The sequence below is a fragment of the Telopea speciosissima genome, chromosome 5, assembly GCF_018873765.1.
Source record: "Telopea speciosissima isolate NSW1024214 ecotype Mountain lineage chromosome 5, Tspe_v1, whole genome shotgun sequence".
NCBI lineage: Eukaryota > Viridiplantae > Streptophyta > Magnoliopsida > Proteales > Proteaceae > Telopea > Telopea speciosissima.
This window is the reverse complement of record NC_057920.1, coordinates 21,275,392-21,295,747: the sequence shown is the minus strand read 5'-3', so window position 1 is coordinate 21,295,747 and position 20,356 is coordinate 21,275,392. Positions and strand designations below refer to the sequence as shown.

The 20,356-nt window shown below is 46.3% G+C and overlaps 1 protein-coding gene and 1 non-coding gene across 2 annotated transcripts in view; one reads left to right on the top strand and one right to left on the bottom strand.

The window, feature by feature from the left end:
- Nucleotides 1-835: 835 nt before the first annotated feature.
- On the bottom strand, nucleotides 836-911 carry LOC122663477. The gene has a single exon (XR_006333147.1). It is a non-coding gene; the product is annotated as a small nucleolar RNA U31b (small nucleolar RNA).
- Nucleotides 912-20,091: 19,180 nt separating this feature from the next.
- The window catches only part of LOC122661540 (protein GRIP), a 74,549-nt gene continuing 74,284 nt past the window's right edge, over nucleotides 20,092-20,356 (top strand). Inside the window, exon 1 of the mRNA XM_043856965.1 lies at nucleotides 20,092-20,244. The gene's annotated coding sequence lies outside the window, so the exon portion shown is untranslated. The remainder of the gene's footprint in view (nucleotides 20,245-20,356) is intronic.

Below are 20,356 nucleotides of genomic sequence, written 5' to 3'. Positions count from 1 at the left end.
GAGTGCCCCTCGTGGGTGGAAACCACACCGCTTCCAGGTTTTGCACTCGCTAACTTCTCTTCCCTCTCCTCTCGCCTGAATCATCTCTGTCCCCTAGTTTCTTTCTTTCTCTGATATCATCATCATCGTCTGTAAAACCAAAAAGTCCATTTACCAACAAAGCCTGCGACACTCTCTCTTCTTCCCTTCCTCGCCTGCATTCTGAAGAATTCAGATCGAATTCTCGACACTTCAAAGTAGAAATTTTGAAGAAGAAGAAATGGGGTTGGTTCCAAGATTTTGACCCACCATGACCTAGTGTAGGATCAAGCACCTGCACAGAGGTGGGATCACTGTGACTCCTCACGATCAGCTCATAATTAAGCTACCCGATTCAAGGGTTCTTAAGGTTATCGCTCGATCGGTGCTTCTAGCTTTGGCCATTATCACTTCTCCCTGGCTTGGATCAATGGTCATTCGAGATTCTTCCTTAACTTACAGTTCTGTAACCTCTGAGGTTCTCATCCATGGTGAATCATTGTCGCCTATGCTCCTTCATGACTTAACCAGCGAGGGTCTCTTCAAATCGGGCGACAAAGCCCTCTTTGTGATCCGACACGGCGATGGCAATGAGGTTACAACTCACGGTGCCCAGTTCTTGAAAGCCCACGACATGGATCTCGTCTCTGATTTGATGCCGAGCGACAGAACTCGATCCTAGATGGTACATTTGATTTCATCATCGTGTCTGGTTTCATTGCCGGCGAGTTCATCAATCGAATCCTCAAGACTGGTGGAATCGTTGCCTTTCAATTAAGCAACAATCCCTTGGTTTTGTAGGTTATCATCTGATGAAGAATCAGATGTGAATAAGAGTGTCAATCACTATCGATGCGTATAAGACTAGGGCCATAAATAACCTCATCATGTTCTTCCGAATTGATTTCCATGGTGTTCCCTATAAGGATACCTGAAGGGGCATTTTTGTCACTTTACCCTTTAATTTTAACATTGTTAGTCATAACCTGATGGAATGGGTTTATTTGTTACCGTTTGTAAACTTAGGGGGGTACGCAAAATTTTCCAAAATTGGGGAGTAAAATCATACTTTCGTCAAACCTCAGGGATGGTATGTGTAAATTACCCCTTTTTTTTAATTAAAATTTCTTTGTTTTAGAGAAATTTTGTGCAATATGTCAAGTTTCGAATGAAATTCAATCCATTTCATTTACTCCGTTGGTTTTGACTCTAACAACCTGCACACCTCTTTTTTTGTCAAAGCACTCCTATACAAATATGGAACAAGTTGTTGGGCAGCTCTATTGAACACATTAAAAGTGACGATTTGCTCCATTTGTGGGAGAAGGTTATTGAAGCCCGTTTGAGAAGGGAGACCCATATCTCGGTGAGTCAATTTGGTTTTATGGTAGGTAGATCCATGACAAAAGCTATCTACTTATTAAGGAGGCTCATGGAAAAAATATAGAGATAGCAAGAAGAATCTTTATATGGTTTTTATTGACTTGGAAAAAGCCTATGACTAAGTCTCTAGAGATTTAATCTAGCATGCTCTAGTGAAGAGAGGGGTTTCAAGTAAATATGTGGATGTAATAAAGGATATGTACGAGTACGAGGACGTGATGACTAGTGTGAGAACTGTGGGAAGTCAGGGCAAGGAATTTCCAATTATGATTGTGCTACACCAAGGATCAACCTTTAGCCCTTATCTTTTTGCGCTTATCATGGCCGACCAAACCAAGAGCATTGAAGATGAGGTCCCATGGTGCATGCTCTTTGCCGATGATATTGTTTTGGTGGATGAGACAAAAGCAATGATTAATGCTAAGTTAGAGCTTTGGAGATCAACCTTGGAAACTAGAGGTTTTAAGATTAGTAGAACGAAGACAGAGTATATGATGTGTAATTTTAGTCACACTACGATGGATACTGATATGATGCAAATTGAGAAAAGAGAGATACCGCAAAATGACTATTTTAGAATTTTAGGTCAATCATTAATAAAGAAGGGGACATAGAAGATGATGTTTTACACAGAATTAAAGTGAGATGGATGAAATTGAGAGGTGCATCTGGAGTGTTGTGTGACCAACGTATTCCTTTAAAGCTTAAAGGAAAGTTCTATACGACTATTATTCGATTGGCTATGATGTATGGGGCAGAATGTTGGGTAGTTAAGAAGTGTCATATTGAGAAGCTATGTGTCATAGAGATGAAGATGTTAAGATGAATATGTGGAAAAACTAGGAGGGACAGAGCAATGAATAAACGTATTAGAGTTGACTTGGGAATCGTCCCAATCAAGGACAAGTTTTGAGAAAGTTGTTTGAGGTGGTTTAGTCACGTTCAACAGAAACCTAGGGATGCCCCAGTAAGGAGGAGTGATATGATTTCGATTTAAGAAGCTAAAAGAGCGAGGGGCAGACCTAAAATGACCATAGGAGAAGTTTTGAGGAAGGACATGCATAGTCTAGGTCTTGTTCCAAGTATGATCTGAGATAGAGTGCATTGGAGGGCAAGGATCCATGTAGTAGACCTTATTTAGCTGAAAAACTCCTGACTTGCTGGGCTGTGCCTCTTTCCTCTTACTCTTATCTTTCACTTTTCTTTTGTTTTTTACATCATTCATTTGTCATTTCCCAGTTTTCACTTCTCATCTCATTTCCTTTCCCTATTTCCTATCTATTCATTCCCTTATTTTGTTTAATCCTCAGTTTTACCTACTTTGTTTGTTTGGATCCATGTAGCCGACACCATTATGTTGGGATAAGGCTGAGCTTGTTGTTGTTATTGTATAAGATTCAAAGTTAAAGGTATCACTTTCCCCAAAAATAAATTTTGCATATAAAGTATATACTTGGTAGTTTTCCTTGAATTTTTTATATGCTACACATCGTAGCACGATCTTCGACTTTACTAAGTTGAAGGTATATCACTATACAATAGCATACAACGTTTACTACAAACCTAAGGTCTAAAGTCAAACTACCATTTGAGTGTGAATTTTAAAATCTAAGGGTTCCACTATGTTTAAAGGGCATAATATAGGCTTTCCTAGAAGTTTCAATACCTAATTTGCCATTTGGGCTTCAAAACCCATACTTAAAACTAACCACTGAAATGTTCTAGATTTCAATCGAAATTTTTGATCAGGTTGGTTTATATGTTGAGAGCCCCCGATGATCAAATAGGACAAAGACCCCCTCTGTGTGCCTCACAGATCCCCCATAGCCTTGTTTTATTATTTTTCTTTTCATTATTTATTTTCTACCAAAAAAATAAGTTTTATTATTTCTCTTGGGTGAGCGATTGGCTTGTTGCCCTTGCCAATATGTTTTAGGACTGAGTCCCCCTTTTTAAGCTTTAGCTTTCTTTGCCTGTAGTCTGTCTTAGGCTTGTTTGCCTCCTTTTTAATCTTCAATATAATTTTTTTTATCGAAATGTCGCAATACATTTCAATTTCTAACTTGATCGAGACCAGGCTTAAAAACTGAAACTTGGACCTATGGATGGAAGAGATACCTCTCTTCAACATGGATGAAGAGAAATTTGATTATTTTCCCTCCTAATATGGTGTTTGGTATGATTTTTTTACCATGTTTATGAGAAAATGAAATTAGATTTGATATTAAATAATGAAATAGTTGAGGACCTGTTAATCAATTTATGCACTCCACTTTAATATGCATGTGTTAATATTAGGGGTAAATATGTTATTTTACATATTTACGAAGAAATGAAAGCAAAATCAATATTTCACCACTACCATCACCCTCCTCTCCCAAAGAAATATAAACAACCTATTCTCAAAAATGGACTATCAAATGGATTTCTTATTCTTAAAATATTTTAGATTGATGCTATCTAAACAATTTCAATTTTTTGACAAAAAAATTTACTTGTTAACTATTTCATATAATCAATCTGAAATTGAATTCGAAATCATACAAAATCAGCCCTAAGAGTAGTGGAACTGAAATAGTTAACTAGTTTAAATGGAGAGAATTCTCCGCCTTGGAGCATAGCCCTTGTGCCAGTGTTGTGGCCAATCACAGCGCATGAGGGAGCATCATCATGGGCGAGATATTTTTTTATTTATTTTTTTATGAGAAGGAAAACATTTATAAATTAACTGAAACCCATAGAACAAGCATTCATTGCCAAGTTTTTGGCAACATGCATACAAACTGTATTTGTAACAAACTTAAACTGCACATGTTGAGTGAGGTCAGAAATATATAACAAACTATCAACCAAGTTCCACGCCCATGAGCATTTGGTTGGAGATGGAAGATATTGAGTGACCCTTACTTTATCAACCCAAATTTCTTTAATCTGCAACCCAATGCAGGTGGCATGGTCTAACCCTTGACGGATTGCAAAAATATAGTCGACTAACTCCTTAGTGAACCATACGGTTCCTGTGGCAAAAAACTTAAACTGTCCATGTATCAAAATGAGATAGGCCCAGCCAGCCTCAGTCAGTCCAGAGGAACTGAAACCTGCACAAATTAAGATAGGATAATCATAATTAGGCAAACAAAATGAAGATAATTGTAAATCAGTTGCCACATAATCCTTTGAAAAATCCAAGGAAGGATATAAATTCAAATCCACAACCCATTTTTGAACAACCTGTAAGACCCAGAGAGGGTCTGGTTGTTCGTAACCAACCACAATTTTGTTTCTTAACGACCAAATATAGTAGCAAGTAATAATAAAAACACCAAAAAACCAAGACAACAAAACTTTATCTGATTTAAACTGAAAGAAGAAAAACCGACAAAGAAGGTGAAAGCTATCAAATCCCAAGGAGTCAGGCCTTAGCCCCAAAGGTCCGGTAGCCCAGATGCGTTTAACCCAATCGCAAGAAAGGAAAAGGTGCCATGGAGATTCAACACCATTTCCACAGAGAGCACATGAAGAGTCAATCTGGATAAATTTTGATAAAATATCCTTGGTGGGAAGTCCTGCATTGATCAAACGCTAGAAGAAAATTTTAAACTTGGGATGAATCTGAAGTTTCCAAAAAAATTTCCACCAACTAACAAAATTATCAGAAGTTCCTGTAGGGCAAGAAACAGATCTAGCAGCAATTTTAGTGGTAAGAAGACCAGATTTTATCTTAGAACACCACCACTTATCATTAGAATCCGAAGTTTTAATTTTCTGAATAAGTGGAATCATTCAGGAAGGAATACATTGGTGTAGAAGAGAAAGATTAAAATCATTATTTTGTCTAAAATGATTAACAGTCAATAACCTAGCATCAGATTTTACAGGTGTAAGAGCAGTGTGAGAGAGATTACCGGAGAGTGAGGGGATCTATTTATCATACCAAAAGGAAGTGTCGCACTCGTTGCCCAGACGTCGGTGTACAAGACCCAATAAATCTGGAATAATTTGAGCAATACTATTCCAAGACCATGACCCCTTTTTACCTCTAGTTGTAGGGTCAAAAAAGCTATTTTTTGGAAAATACTTAGCCTTCAGTACCCGAGCCCACAAAGAGGAGGGCTAAAAAATTAACCTCCAGCCAAGTTTCAACAGAAGAGCTTTATTATGGTGTTCAGCCTTCCTAAACCCAAGGCCTCCACAATTTTTCGGCCTACAGATTTTATCCCAAGAGATCAAGGAGAGTTTCTTCTTGTCACTATTCAAATTACCATGCCAGAATCTTAAACAAATGGAGTCAATCTTGTGACAAATTTTGTTAAGAAACCAAAAACATTGCATAAGAAAGGCAGGGATAGAGGCCAAAATAGATTTAATAAGAACAACTCTACCTGCCTAGGATAAACACTTAGTTTTCCAAGAGGCTAGTTTCTGCTGCATATGTAACACCAACTTCTCCAGATTCCTACATTTAGATCTGCCATGGAAGAGGTTGGTGCCAAGATACACAGAGTCCATGGCCATCTCCTTGATTCCCAACAGGGATGAGAGTGAGAGACGGACATCATGAGGCACCGACTTACTGAAGTATATACCACTCTTAGCGAAATTAATTTCCTGCCCAGAAAGGTCAGAAAAAAGATCCAAAACAGCCTTTATAGTAAGAAGGTCTTCTTTGGTTGCCCGACAGAAAATGAAAATATCGTCGGCAAATAGAAGATGAGATATTTCAGGAGCTGACCTAGCAATCTTAACCCCGCGAAATAAATCCAAATCCCTATAAGCACAAAGCAAGCGGGACAAGACTTCCATCTCCACAAGAAAGAGATAGAGACTAAGAGGACATCCTTGACGAAGTCCCCTAGAGGCATAAAAATATTCAAAAGGGCTGCCATTAATTTTAATAGAAAAGGAAGTAGAAGAAATTGAAGCAAAAATCAGTTGAACCCATTTATCCCCAAATCCTAGAAACTTGAACAGAGAAGTGATTAATCCCCATTCAATTCTATCATAAGCTTTAGACATATCAATCTTAATAGCAACATACCCCCTTTTACTCTTGGAGTGATTAAAGAAATGAAAATTTTCTTGTGCCATGATAATGTTATCACCAATGTGCCTTCCAGGAATAAAAGCCGCCTAAAAAGGGGAGATGAAGGACTGCAAGCAGCTTTTAAACCTGGAATCAATAAGTTTAGATAAAATTTTATAGGACACGTTGCACAGACTAATAGGTCTAAAGTCCCCTACCTGCGAAGCATTGGCAATCTTGGGAATAAGACAAATAAGAGTGTGATTAAGACCAGAAGGGATAAGCCCAGATTTGAAAAAAATTTCAACCAAAAGAGCCAGATCGGAACGAACAAGATCCCAGTGTTTTTGAAAAAACCCCGCATTAAAGCCATCCATACCTAGGGCCTTCAAAGGGCTAAGAGAGAAGACAATCTTCTTAATCTCCTCCATTGTGGGTGGACGACAAAGGGAACTAGACGCAGCATCATCTATCACAGCAGGGAAGAGACATTCCACAAAGCTTGCATCCAAAGGATTAGAGGTTGTGAATAATTTCATAAGATGATTGGCAAAAATATGTGCCATGGCTTTCGGATCCTCAATCACAGTACCCTGCTCATCCTTTAAAAACTTGATAGTTCTCCTCCTAAGATTCGAGTTAGCTACCGAATGATAAAATCTCGTATTCCGGTCTCCATCGTTGATGTACAAATGCCTAGATTTTTGGAGCCAAAAAATTTCTTCTGCATAAAAAATCCAACCCATCTTTTGCGAAGCATGACTGAGCAAGTATGGATCAGGGTTGTCCTTATCAGAATCCAAAAGATATGAGGAGAATAGATGTGACTTAAGGGAATCAAAATGGCTGAAGACTTCTCTATTCCATTTCTTTAATTTGTTGGAAAAGGTGAAGAGCTTACTGGGTAAGGGTTCAGACTGTGAAGTATTCCATGCAAAAGAACAAAAGGCCACAAACTCAGGGTGAGAATTCCAGGCTTATTGGAAATGAAATAATTTCTTATAAGAAGGGCGGGAGGTTGTGGTTTTTAAGCAAATTGGATTATGGTCAGACCCTAGAGAAGACAATTTGGAAGCAGAGGGTGATGGGAATAGGGTAAACCAAGATGGAGAAGCAAACACTCTATCCAACCTCTCCTTGACGAGCCTAAGAGGACTTTGTTTATTAGTCCACGTAAACCTAGAGCCAGACCAACAAATTTCCTCAAGTGAAAAGTCAATTAATAGGTTTGACAGAGCGGACCCGGATTTGGAAAGCATGAAAGAAGTGCCACCCAACTTATCTGCAGCAGAGAGGACTTCATTAAAGTCCCCAAGCACACAAAATGGTTGTTGAAGCAATCCGATGAAATTCCTCAAAGAATCCAAGAATGGAAGTCGGTCAACCGCATGTGGAGGGGCATAGATACACACGACCCAAAAAGAAGGCATATTAGGTAAAGAAACCTGCAACCCAATGAAGTTATCCATGCAAATAGACTATAACACCAAGCCCGAGTCCCTCCCCAACACCCAAATGCCTCCCTTTTTTCCATGAGTACCAACACTATTTTGATATTGTAAAGAAATAAAGTTAGAGAAGGGCGACAAGTGGCGTAAACAATCATGGTTGGGGCATTTGGCTTCGCAAAGAAACACAAAGTCAGGTTTACATTTGTTAATATGAAACTCAACGCATTTCCTACTAAATATATTGTTACAAATGTTGCGTGTGAAAACCTCCGTCGCCCTATTCGCCCACGGATGAGCCTATAAAAAACCAAGGGAATGCAAGAGAGCCGGTGTGGCTTCAGCCTAGGACTCTCCGACACTCAAGTCAGGTCTCCAGTGCAACAGCATAACAGCTAATAAAAAGTGAGATGAACATTTGAGCTTCATACCTGAGTATTTATAGAGGGAGATGAGGCGGTTGGAGGAGTCCTTGTATGGTAAGAGTCCTCTGTTGGTAAGGCTCTTTCGCGCTGGGCGGAGTGGAGAGTTATCTTCAGGGTCGGACTCTTATTAAGGTAAGAGTCCTAATGGGAGTGCGATTTGGTATCATGATGAGATCATGGCTTGATCCTTATCCCCCAATATTCGGGTGGTGCTGATGTGGCATCGCGATCCCCGGTGAGGCGTTATTGGTGCTTCTGTGGAGAGCTCGGCCTCAGTGCTCGGCCTCGACCGATATGACCTGAGGGTCACCTTCAGTTGCGTGTGAGCTCGGCCGCACTCTGGGGTTCTAACCGCGGCCGACTTGCGTAGGCTCGGACTAGGGGGTCGACGAACAGGCAGCTCGGTCGTGATGGGGAGATCTTTTGCTCCTCCTTATATTGTCATCGTGCCGCGCACTCAGTGCTCAGCCAAGTTCTTGGTGAGGCGCGTGCTCGACTGGGTGCTCCCGAGGGGCAGAGTGTCAAATCTGGCGATGTTCGGGTTGGCTCGATTCTACACGGCTCGGTTCGGTTCCAAGACTATCCTTGGTTCGGCCATGTGGCAGCCTCTGATTGGTGAGGTGGTTTTATGCCTTATCACAGGCCCCCCACTCATCAGGGGTCGGCTCGGCACTAATGAGTGAAATTTCTCGATCCGCTCGGCTATCCCTCCTTGTGACCAAGCCGAGCTCGTTTCATCTACAATTTGACATTGTACGGTCTGACAGTTGGGGTGTCAGGGCCACGTCACTCGGCCTCATAATGGTGCTTAGGAATTCGAATCGTCTTTTGATCTGGATCGTTGAACAGCGCCGAAATCTCCTCAGCCATCGGATCGCTTCGGCCCAAAGGCTATAAATAGGTGACTCTTTTTTATTCATTCTTTACTGTTTCAAGCTTTTGAGTACTCGGCTAGCTCAGCGTCTTTAGCTCGTCCAGTGTTCAGCGTGCTCAACTTTCTAGTTCATGTTCGGCTTGTCTGCGAAGCTTCTCCAATCAGTAAGTCTCCTCTGCCCATTATGTCAGTTGGTAGTAGTCACGCAGGCGAAGTGTTCGCTAGAGCAGCCGAGGGTGCAAGTCCAAGCCGAGAGCTCCCTACTCGCTCCCCCACCATAGACCTTTTGGGCTCAATTTCGGACGAGCCCATTATAGCGAAGCCTCATCAGGCCGATATGGCTCAGGCCCCCCTGCCCATGAAGTCCAGCCAGGAGGCCCAACCAAGTCGCAAAGACCAAGTCGAGGGCTCGGGGTCGTCTTCCTTAGACGACGATGAGTCAGATGAGGAGAAGTTTTCTCAAGGGGGGTCGGCTTGGTCGATTCTTCCAACGACGTTCCCGAGCCGGAGGAAGATAGCATCGGCACAGTCTCAAGTACAGTCACCAAAGCTGACCTCCTGTGCCTTAGAGCCACTACGCCATTCCCAAGGAGATTAAGCTCCGAGCCCCCAATTTCGGGGAGATGATCTGCTTTATTCAGCCTAGCGAGGTGGCCTTGTCCGAGATTGCATTCAAGTATGCCTTCAGGCTTTCGGTGCTCGACCTGGTGGACCAAATTCTAGACCACTTCCACCTATCCCCAGGTCAGCTAGTGCAGAACTTGTGGCTGGCGTTGTACGGCTTCCACGTCCTCTTCTGCGAGATGGGCCAAGCTACGAGCGTGGCCCTTTTTGCTAGGCTTTATTTTTTGAAGAAGTCACCGGAGAAGGGGTGGTACTACTTAACCCGCCGAACTGGGAAGGGGTCGGCCCTGATCGGCCATAGGTTTCTGGTCGGGACGCCGACCTCCAATAAGCATTGGAAGCCTTGGTTCTTCTTCGCTTCCATCCTGGACTGCCCCTTCGGAACTGAGTGGAAGGAGATCCACTTGGGCTACGTGAATAGGGTTCTGCCCCTGAATGAGAATGAGTTGTCCTCGCTCGATCTAATTCGCCAACATCTACCCTTCGATGTCTTGTAGCTCCTGAACGAGGGGTTTCTTTAAAGATGGAATCTGACCCCTGGTGGAATATCCGAGCCGAGGTCGTTACTTATAATTTTTCTTTTAGCTTAGTCTGATTTTTCTTTTTCTTCCTTTTGCAGTGGTCAAAAATGTTCCTCTAATGGACTCGGCTTGGCTCAGGGCCGAGACTCTCGCGGAGTGAAGGAAGAAAGCCGCTGACAGGAAATCCCAAGGCGAGACCTCGAAGGTGCCTAAGGGTAAACCTGTGCTGTCGAGCCAGACGGGGGCCGTGGTCGGCCTTGAGGCCGAGAAGGGCAAGGGTCAGATGAGCCCCCCCCAGAAGGGGAAAGGTCAAAAGGGCGAGATGTGCCCGTCGAGGGACCCCAAGCGCCATAGGATCTTCGTCAACCTGATGGGTGGTACCACTCCGCCGGTTGCCTCGCCCAGAGATATTTCTTGGCTGGTCTTGGGGAGGACCTCGACTAACAACATTCTACTTCGGCCAAACTGGTGTCTTTTTCCAGGGGACTCTGCCCTGATGTCAGCTACGCATGCCAAGGAGTGGCTCGATGCAAGTTGGCTCCCTAAGGACAAGGAAATGCTCGAGAAATTGTCCGATCCCGAGCTCCTCTCCTCCCTGTTCCAGGACTTCAACATGGTAAGCTTCTGCTCAGCTCCTACTAATTGGTCCGACCTAATGGGCTCCGCCTGATTCTTTCTCAGATGTCTTTTTGTAGGGCTTTGCCAAAGAGGTGGAGACCATGCTTTGGTTTGAGCGGCTTCTGACCGCGAATGCTTCTCTCGAGGTTCAGGTTAAGAAAGCCAATGAGGACGCTCACGAGGCCATTCTGGCACTCTGCGAGACCGCTGGGAAGCTCGGAATCACTGAGGCTAAGGTCGAGATCCTTAAGGTGGAGGTGGCCAAGCACAAGGATGAGGCCAAAGGCTTTGAGGGGTCAGCTCGACCAGGCCAAAAAGAAGTTCGAGGCCGATCTGAAGTGCGCCCGGGCCGAGGCGGTGACTAACTACCTCATGTCTGCGGAGTATGCGGACGTGTGTCATAGCCTAAGGATGCCTTCATATGCCGAGGGCTACGACGGAGGATGAGCCGACCTCTTGAAGGAGATAAAGGCCGCCTACCCCACCCTCAACCTTTCTCAATTTGACGACAATGCGACCACCGTGGTCGAGGAGTTAGGCGAAGATGTCAGGGTGGAGGTTGACCAGGTTGGCTTGACCGAGGCCACCCCGAGGGATGAGCTCACCCCATTTATCGAGGACGCCACCGAGGACATAGCCACCAAGGACCCTGCTGCTACGAACCCCCTTGATACCACCGAGCTCTAGAATTTTTCTTTTTCTCTTGATGTGCATATCCCCATGCTTGGGGTTTTGACAGCTTTTTTTTTTATGTAATGAGCCGACTAGCTCCTCCTTTTTGTAATCGTGTCGAGCTCCTTGGCTTTTAATGAATGAAATATTTTTTCTTCCAAATTTGGCTAAGTGTATGAGCTCAACAATTGTCTCTTTCCTTTTTGTTGACGTTATTCTATTCGCCCGAGCGCCGAGGCTGAGCGGCTCCTTTGGCTGAGGTCAGGAACTCGGCTGCTTCTAGCAATGTTACCTTGGGTGGTTGGCTCAACCTGGGTGCTCGGCCATGCCTTCATTGGACTTGGTGGTCGGCTCAGTCCTTCATCGGACTGGGGTCGAGATCTTCGTTCGACCTTATATCCTTGGGAAGTTTCCCTTTTGGTTTCTAGTGATCAGCTCGGGTCAATTGTCGTACTGATGGTTATGCGTCAGAGTCGCCCTTTGCGGCCGAGCTTAATGCCTTAGAAATTTTGCTTGGTTGTAGGCTCTGTTCCGCTCGGCCTTGGAGGGAGTTTAAGTTTCTCGGTCTGCCCGCCTATGAGGGCCGATCTTACGGCCTTGTTGCCGACCTATGAGGGTCGGTCTTTAGACGTCGGCCAGTCTATGAGGACTGGTCTTATTACCTTGTTGCCAACCTATGAGGGTTGGTCTTCAGACGTCGGCCAGTCTATGAGGACTGGTCTTATGACCTTATTGCCGACCTTTGAGGGTCGGTCTTCAGACGTCGGCCGATCTATGAGGACTGGTCTTATTACCTTGTTGCCGACCTATGAAGGTCGGTCTTTAGACGTCGGCCAGTCTATAAGGACTGATCTTATGACTCAGCATTTTTAGGCTCAGAATGCATTTATAAATGTGGGAGAAACTCTATTTATTGAATCAAATTGTTTGGCTGAGGCCAGGTACATTCGGATGTGCTCGCTCGAAGCCGAGCCGAGCTAAATACTTTACTGAAAGAATTTCTTCAAATTCTTTGAGTTCCAAGGCCTCGGTACCTTCTTGCCCGTCGGAGTCTGCAAGCGATACGTCCTTGGGCGAATTTGCTTGGAGACTATGTACGGTCCCTCCCAATTTAGTGCCAACTTTCCTTGTTGTCTTGGTTGGGACACACTGAGCTTTCTGAGGACGAGGTCTCCTTAGCGAAAATGTCGCTCCTTCACCCTCGAGTCATAGTACTTTACCGTCTTCTGTTGGTAAGCTGTGTTTTGAAGCAAGGCGTTCTCTCAAACTTCATCGAGAAAGTCAAGGTTGGCTCTAAGCCCATCTTGATAGGTCTTCTCATCAAAGTTGAGCACTCGGTATGATGACGCTTTGACCTCGATGGGAGTGAGAGCTTCGGTTCCATATAAAAAGGACTCTCCCCGATCGGTGTTCTTATGGTTGTCCGATACGCCCATAGGACGTTCGACAGCTCTTCCACCCATCTTCCTTTGGCTTCATCCAATCTTCTTTTGATCCCCTCAAGTAGTGTTTGGTTTGACACCTCTACTTGCCCATTGTCTTGTGGATGAGCTACCAAGACCGGGCAAAAATCGATGTAGAAGTGCTTGCAGAACTCTAGAAAGCTCGGATTGTTGAACTGCGCATCGTTGTCAGTGATGAGCACTTTGGGTAGTCCGAACCAATAGATCACCTTATCTCAGAAGAATTTCTCCATGCTCTTGTCGATGATGGTGGCCAGGGGCTCGGCCTCAACCCACTTAGTGAAATAGTCGATGGCAACGACCACATATTTCTGATTTTCAGAAGCCGGGGTGAAGTCTCCAAGTATATCCATCCCCCACATAGCGAAGGGAATCGGACTCAACATAAACGTCAGCTTTGTTGCAGATCGGCTTGGCACTGGTGGGAAGAGCTGACACTTCTCGCACGTCTTCATGTACTTCATGGCCTCTTCTTGTATTCTCGGCTAGTAGAATCCTTACCGAAGTATCTTATATGCTAGTGCTCGGTCGCCCATAGGGCTCCCGCATATTCCTTCGTGCACTTCGGCCAAGGCGTACTTGGTCCATTTCGGTCCGAGGCACCAGAGGAGCGGAGTTGAGATAGCTCTCTTGTAGAACACGCTGTCGATCATTGCATACTTTGTGGCTCGGATCATAACTTTTCTTGCTTCATCACGATTCTCTGGGAGTTGATCATTCTCCAAATAGTTGATGATCGGGTCCATCCAGGTCGGCCCGTCTTCCTCAATGTGTTTGATACTTTCTTCTTATAAGGAGGGCTTCTCAAGAATCTCTATATATACCGATTGGCTCAGATTTGGGAGGTTGGCCTTGGCCAACCGCGAAAGGGAGTCAACCACAACATTTTCTTGCCTTGGTACTCGGGTCATCTCAAAGTGTTCAAGCTCAGAGATCAGTGCTCGGGCTCGACTCAGGTATACCATCATTCTTTCATCTGTAGCCTCGTATTCACTGTTGACTTGGATGATCATAAGTTGGAAGTTGCTTCGAACTTTTAGTCGCTCAACGACTACAACCTTGCTCACTCGGAGCCCGGGTAGGAGGGCTTCGTACTCGGCCTCATTGTTCAAGGTTGGGAACTTGAATCTTAGGGCATATTGTATGCGAAATCCCTCGGGGCTGACTAAGATCAGCCCAGCTCCACACCCGATGAAATTACTCGAGCCATCTACATTTATGACCCATGAATGTTCGGTCTTGGGTTCGGTCTCAGCCTATCCCGTTGGTTCGGCTTCCCGCTCCTCCAGGTCAGGTATTGTGCATTCCACTATGAAGTCCGCAAGAGCTTGTCCCTTATCACCGTCCTTGACTGGTAGCTTATGTCGTACTCGCTTAGCTCTACCATCCACGCGATCAACCGGCTTGACACATCCGGTTTGTGTAATATCTTTTTGAGTGGTTGGTCTGTCAACACGGCTATCTGATGAACTTGGAAATAGGGCCTCAGCTTTCTTACGGCTGTTATTAGGGCGAAGGCCACCTTCTTAAACTTGGAGTACTTTGTCTCGGCGTCGACAAGGACATGGCTGATGTAGTATATGGGCTTTTGTGCTCGGCCATCCTCCCTGACCAGCACCACGCTAATCGCGATCGGGTCACGGCGAGGTAAACTTAGAGTTCTTCTTTAGGCTCGGGTCGGGAGAGTAGAGGTGGATTCTCCAAGTACTTCTTCAGGTCTTTAAAAGCTTGTTGGTACTCGTCGGTCCACTTGAAATCCTTCGGGCTTTGAATGTTCTTCAAAGTTTTGAAAAATGGGAGACACTTTTTGCCCGACCTCGACTTGAACCGTGCTAGTGCCGCGACTCCTCCATTCAGCCTTTGTACTTCTCGGATCGTGATCAGAGGGTTCATCTCTTGGATGGCCTTGATCTTCGTCGGGTTGGCCTCGATGCCCCGAATGGAGACCATGAAGCCAAGGAATTTCCCCGAGGTTACGCCTAAAGCGCACTTGGCGGGGTTTAGCTTCATTTGGTTTTTCCTAAGCACGCCAAAGGCCTCTTCCAGGTCGGCCAAATGATGCACGCCCTTCAAGCTCTTCACCAACATGTCGTCTACATAGACTTCCATGTTTCTACCGATTTGTGCCTGAAATATGTAGTTCACCAACTGCTGGTACGTTGCTCTGACATTCTTCAACCCGAACAACATGACCTTGTAGAAAAAATTTTCTTGGTCGGTTCGGAAAGCCGTGTAGGACTCGTCCTCTTCATGCATTAGAATTTGATTATAGCCGGAGTATGCATCCATAAAGCTCAGCATCTCGTGCCAGGCAGTGGCGTCTATCAACAGGTCGATCCGAGGCAGCGGGTACTCATCTTTCAGGCACGCCTTGTTGAGGTCGATGTAGTCGACGCACATCCTCCACTTTCCATTCGGCTTGGGAACCATGACGACGTTCGCCAACCAAGTCGGGAACTTTTCTTCCCGGATGAACCCTGACCGTTGGAGCTTCTCCACTTCCTCTCTAATCGTGGCTTGCTGATCAAGAGCATAGTTCCTTCTCTTCTGTTGGATTGGCTTTCGGCTCGAATCCACATGGAGTCAATGCTCGGCTATGTGCCTCAGTATGGTCGGCATGTTGGCGGCTGACCAGGCGAAGACGTCGGCATTCCTCTTTAAGAAGTTTTTGAGCCGATTCCTTTGTTCTTCGCTCAGCAATGATCTGAGTTGTACTGTCTTCGTTGGATCTTCATTGCTGAGGGAGAATGGGATGAGGTCTTCTACGGGTCTTTCGTGTCTTCAGTGAGCTCATCTCGCTGGTCTTCAGGGAGGTGCCCGATGCACAATGTCATTCCTTAGACATTTCCTTTGTTTTGCTTGACGAAGGTGGCATAACACTATCGGGCCTTCTTTTGGTCACCTTAGATCTCACTGATACCGTTCTCCATGGGGAACTTCATCTTCAAGTGTGTCGGCGAGATAATGGCTTGAAGGGCGGTCAGTGATGGGAGACCGAGTGTGGCATTGAAAGCCACCACCGATCGTAATACCATGAATTTGACTTGGGTCGTCACTTGACATGGAGCTTGTCCGAATGTGACCAGTAAGTTGATTGAGCCCTTGATTGTGGCGGTGGCCCCCGAGAACCCATGGAGGGAAGTTCCTTCCGGCTTGAGTGCATTATCGCCGAAGCCAAATTGCTGGTATGCGTCGAGCGACATGAAGTCCACAGATGCCCCTGTGTTAACCAATACCCGATGAACGGGTCACTTCGCAATTTCTACCCGTACCACCAAAGTGTCATCATGAGGAAAACATATACCTTTGAGGTCGGCTTCGGTGAAGGAGATTGTTGCCTCGGACTTTGGCTTTTTTCTTAGCATCTCTGTGACCCCTACGAACCGCGTACTTGCCTTGACCTTCCATGCGAATTCTTGTTTGGGGCCTCCAAGGATAGTGTATATGGGGGCTCCCTTGTCACTGCTCGGCCTGGATCCGTCATCTTTCTTTTTGGTCCTGTCTTTGGCCTTGTCGTGCTTGGCTCTTCAGCCATCTGTCCTCGGCTCGGCCTTTCTCCTTCCACGATCCTCGGGTCATCGACCCCCACGTTCCTCGAGGCCTCCTTTGACATATCACTTCAGGTGCCCCTCTTTTATCAGCTCTTTAATTTCTCTTTTCAGCTGATAACAATCCTCGGTGTCTTGACTTGTATCCTTGTGGAATTGACAATACTTGTTGGGATTCCGAGATGACTAGGCTTGCATCGGCCGAGGTCGACGGATGTACCCGTCGTCCTGTATTTGCATCAAAATCTCCTTATACGAGGTATTCAGTGGGGTGTAATCGGGGCTCCGAGCTCGGTCTGATCTCTCGGCTCGACGATTAGTCTTGGGCCACTTTTCCTCCTTGCGGTCATCAATCGTCGGCCTTTTCTTCTCGGCTCTGTCTTAATTCCCCTTCCGGGCTTGGAGTACCTCCACCATATTTGCAAACTCAGTGCACCTCTCCAAGAGCTTGGCCAGGTTTTTGGTATGCTTTCAGGCCAAGTCCTTGATGAGGTCCATGTCAGCGAGCCCGTTGCTCATCGCAGTATGGGTCGTGGCCTCATCCAAATCCTTGATGTCTAAGGATTCTTTGTTGAAACGTGAGACGAACGCTCGGATCGACTCATCAGACCGTTGCTTCACACTGAGGAGGTTGACCGTCGTCTTCTTGTGTTTCATACTACTCTGGAAGCACGTGACGAAGGCTCGACAGAGTTGAACAAAGCTTGTTATGGAGTTTGGTGGCAACCAGGAGAACCATGAGGTCGCCGCGCCCTTGAGAGATGCGGGGAAAGCCCGACAAGAGACAATCTCGGTTCCCCCATACATGGTCATCATCGCATTGAAGTAGTTGATATGATCCATCGGGTTGGTCATCCCATCATACCGGTTAAAGGGAGGTGGCTTGAACCCGGCCGGTAGTGGCGCGGTCTTGATCTCGGGAGGATAAGGGTGTCATCCAACCAGGGAATAGGCATCCGGGGTCGCCTGTTTCTTCAATCCCTCCACCTGCTCGGCCAAGTCTCGTAGCCACTTTTCCAGCTCAGTTTCAGGTGCTCGACCGTTCGGCTCGTCCACTTGGTGCAAATTATCCTATTCATTCGGCCGAGGTCGACCATTTTGTCCTTCAGCTTGGGATTGATTCGCTCGGTCGTCCGGTTGAGGTCGGCCATTCTGGTCGGCTCGGTCAGCATCACCCCTCCTTATTCTTCTTTTAACCTAAAAGTTGGACCCGCGGGGGCTTCTAGGCTACTCTTCTCGGAGAGGCGGGCTTCGACGCCGGGGGGCTACCTCCTGTTGTTCTCGGTGTGCCCTCGGTTGTCCGTCCTCTCCGAGCCGGCCTAAAAATACCGATCTTCTCGCTAACGATGCCGCTGGTTTGATCTCTCGCCCTATCCGCGGGCTCCGACGATGCTCCTGCTCATCCCGCTGAGCACTCCTGTTGGGACGCGGGGGAGGAGTTTTCTGACAGGGTGGATGAGACAACGTTGCTCCGCTTGGCTCGGCCCGACGCCGACCACCATTCTGTTGCAAGTTTCCCTCGATGAGCACTGGTGCTAAGGGGGGTGCGACTGGTGGCTGGCCTAGCAAACCGCCCTAGGCCATCTGTCCCATGAGAGTTCGTAGCATCTCGTTAGTGTGCAGCAGTTGAAGTTGAACGTCCATCACTTGTCGGTTGTTCGCCGGGGCTTCAGATCTAAACTTCCTGGCACGGGTGGTGGCAATGACAAATTCAGCCCTGGATGGTTCGGATCGGCCCTCGGCCGTCCTTTTGTCGTCGCGTCCCACACACTTTCGCCATTCCCACCATCCACCAGGGGAATCGGGTTGGCCGCGGTACCCGCGCTGGCCGCGCTCCTTCCCCTCGTGGGGGTCTTCCGATCATGCCTTGCCATGACATTTCAGGGGGTGGCAAATGTCTCGCTTGCCTATCAAGTTGTGGCTCATCCCTGTGGGAGGCGGAGCCGTGCTGTCCTGATTTTGTTTGCACCACCATTGTCTTCGCTCCTTGGATTGGCAGAAACGACAATGACTAGTTGACGTCGTTCCCATAGACGGCGCCAAATCTGTTGCGTGTGAAAACCTCTGTCGCCCGGTTCGCCCATGGATGAGCCTGCAAAAAACCGAGGGAGTGCAAGAGAGCCGGTGTGGCTCTGGCCTAGGACTTTCCGACGCTCAAGTCAGGTCTCCAGTGCAACAATGTAACAACTAGTAAAAAGTGAGATGAGCGTTTGAGCTCCATACCTGAGTATTTATGGAGGGAGATGAGGCGGTTGGAGGAGTCCTTGTATGGTAAGAGTCCTCTGTTGGTGGGGCTCTTCCGCGCGGGGCGGAGTGGAGAGTTATCTTCGGGGTCGGACTCTTATTAAGGTAAGAGTCCTAATGGGAGTGCGATTCGGTATCGTGATGAGATCATGGCTTGATCCTTATCCAACGATATTCGGGTGGTGCTGACGTGGCATCGCGATCCCCGATGAGGCGTTATCGGTGCTTCTGTGGAGAGCTTGGCCCCAGTGCTCGGCCTCGGCCTATATGACCTGAGGGTCACCTTCAGTTGCGTGTGAGCTCGGCCGCACTATGGGGTTCTGATCATGGCTGACTTGCATAGGCTCAGACCCGGGGGTCGGCGAACGGGCAGCTCAGCCATGATGGGGAGATCTTTTGCTCCGCCTTGTATTGTCATTGTGCTGCACACTCAGTGCTCGGCCGAGTTCTCGGCTGGGTGGTCGACCCTCGAGGGGCTGAGTGTCAAATTTGGTGGTGATCGGGTCGGCCAAACTCCGCACGGCTCGGTTCGATTCCTGGATTGTCCTTGGCTCGGTCATGTGGCAGCCTCTGATTGGTGAGGTGGTTTTATGCCTTATCAACAACCACGAATATTTCAAAATAAAAGAGACATAATAAATACACACTTCTCAAAAATGAAAGATACGACAAGGAACAACAGGTCTACGGCAAGCTCGATGATTCAAAGACCAAAGGCAGAAACAATGACTAAGCAGGAGAACGATAAACACATAATAGATATCAAATAGCCAAGAAGTAAGATAACGTATCCAGACTAACTATAAGAACATGAACCATGGTGGTAGGATGCAAATAAGAAGTCAGCACATTCCCTTTGGCTACATCGTCCTTTATCTCGCTTAGCCAGTCATGAACCATGGTCAGAAAAGTGATGGGGTCGATGGAAGATGAAAGCGAGCGAGCAAGGGAGGCACGGAACTCCGAAAACTCACAAGCAAGCGAGAGAACTGAGGGTGAGCAAGTGGTTATTTCCCCTTCCTATGTGTCTAGAGTCTAGACTCTAGTGCAAGCGCCGTGCTGCCAGGTAGGGGTTCTTTTTTCGCTAATCCTACTGACCAAAATGCCCTTAAAATTTCTTTAATTCATGGGTAATTGCAGCACTGCAGGTATATATCGGAGAAGGCATCTATCATAGGCATGAGATGGCAGCAGGACTCTGTTAGACCTGCTATCTCTCATCAGTTTCAGTTTCCCGGAAGATTAACTGCAAATACTACTCCATCTCATCCATTAGAAATTCCTGTTTTTGGGTGCGATTTAGTTAACGGAGTTGGATCAATCTTCGACCAATGCAATATCGAGGACTCGAGCAGAGCAATTCAATCGCATTCATCAATTGAGGTCGGGCTTCATCAAATACTTTGGGCACCTGGAATTGCTTGTGTTCTTGGGATTTTCTTTTGGCCTATTACTTTTTGATTAAGAGGTTGGGTTGCGTAACATCACCAGATCT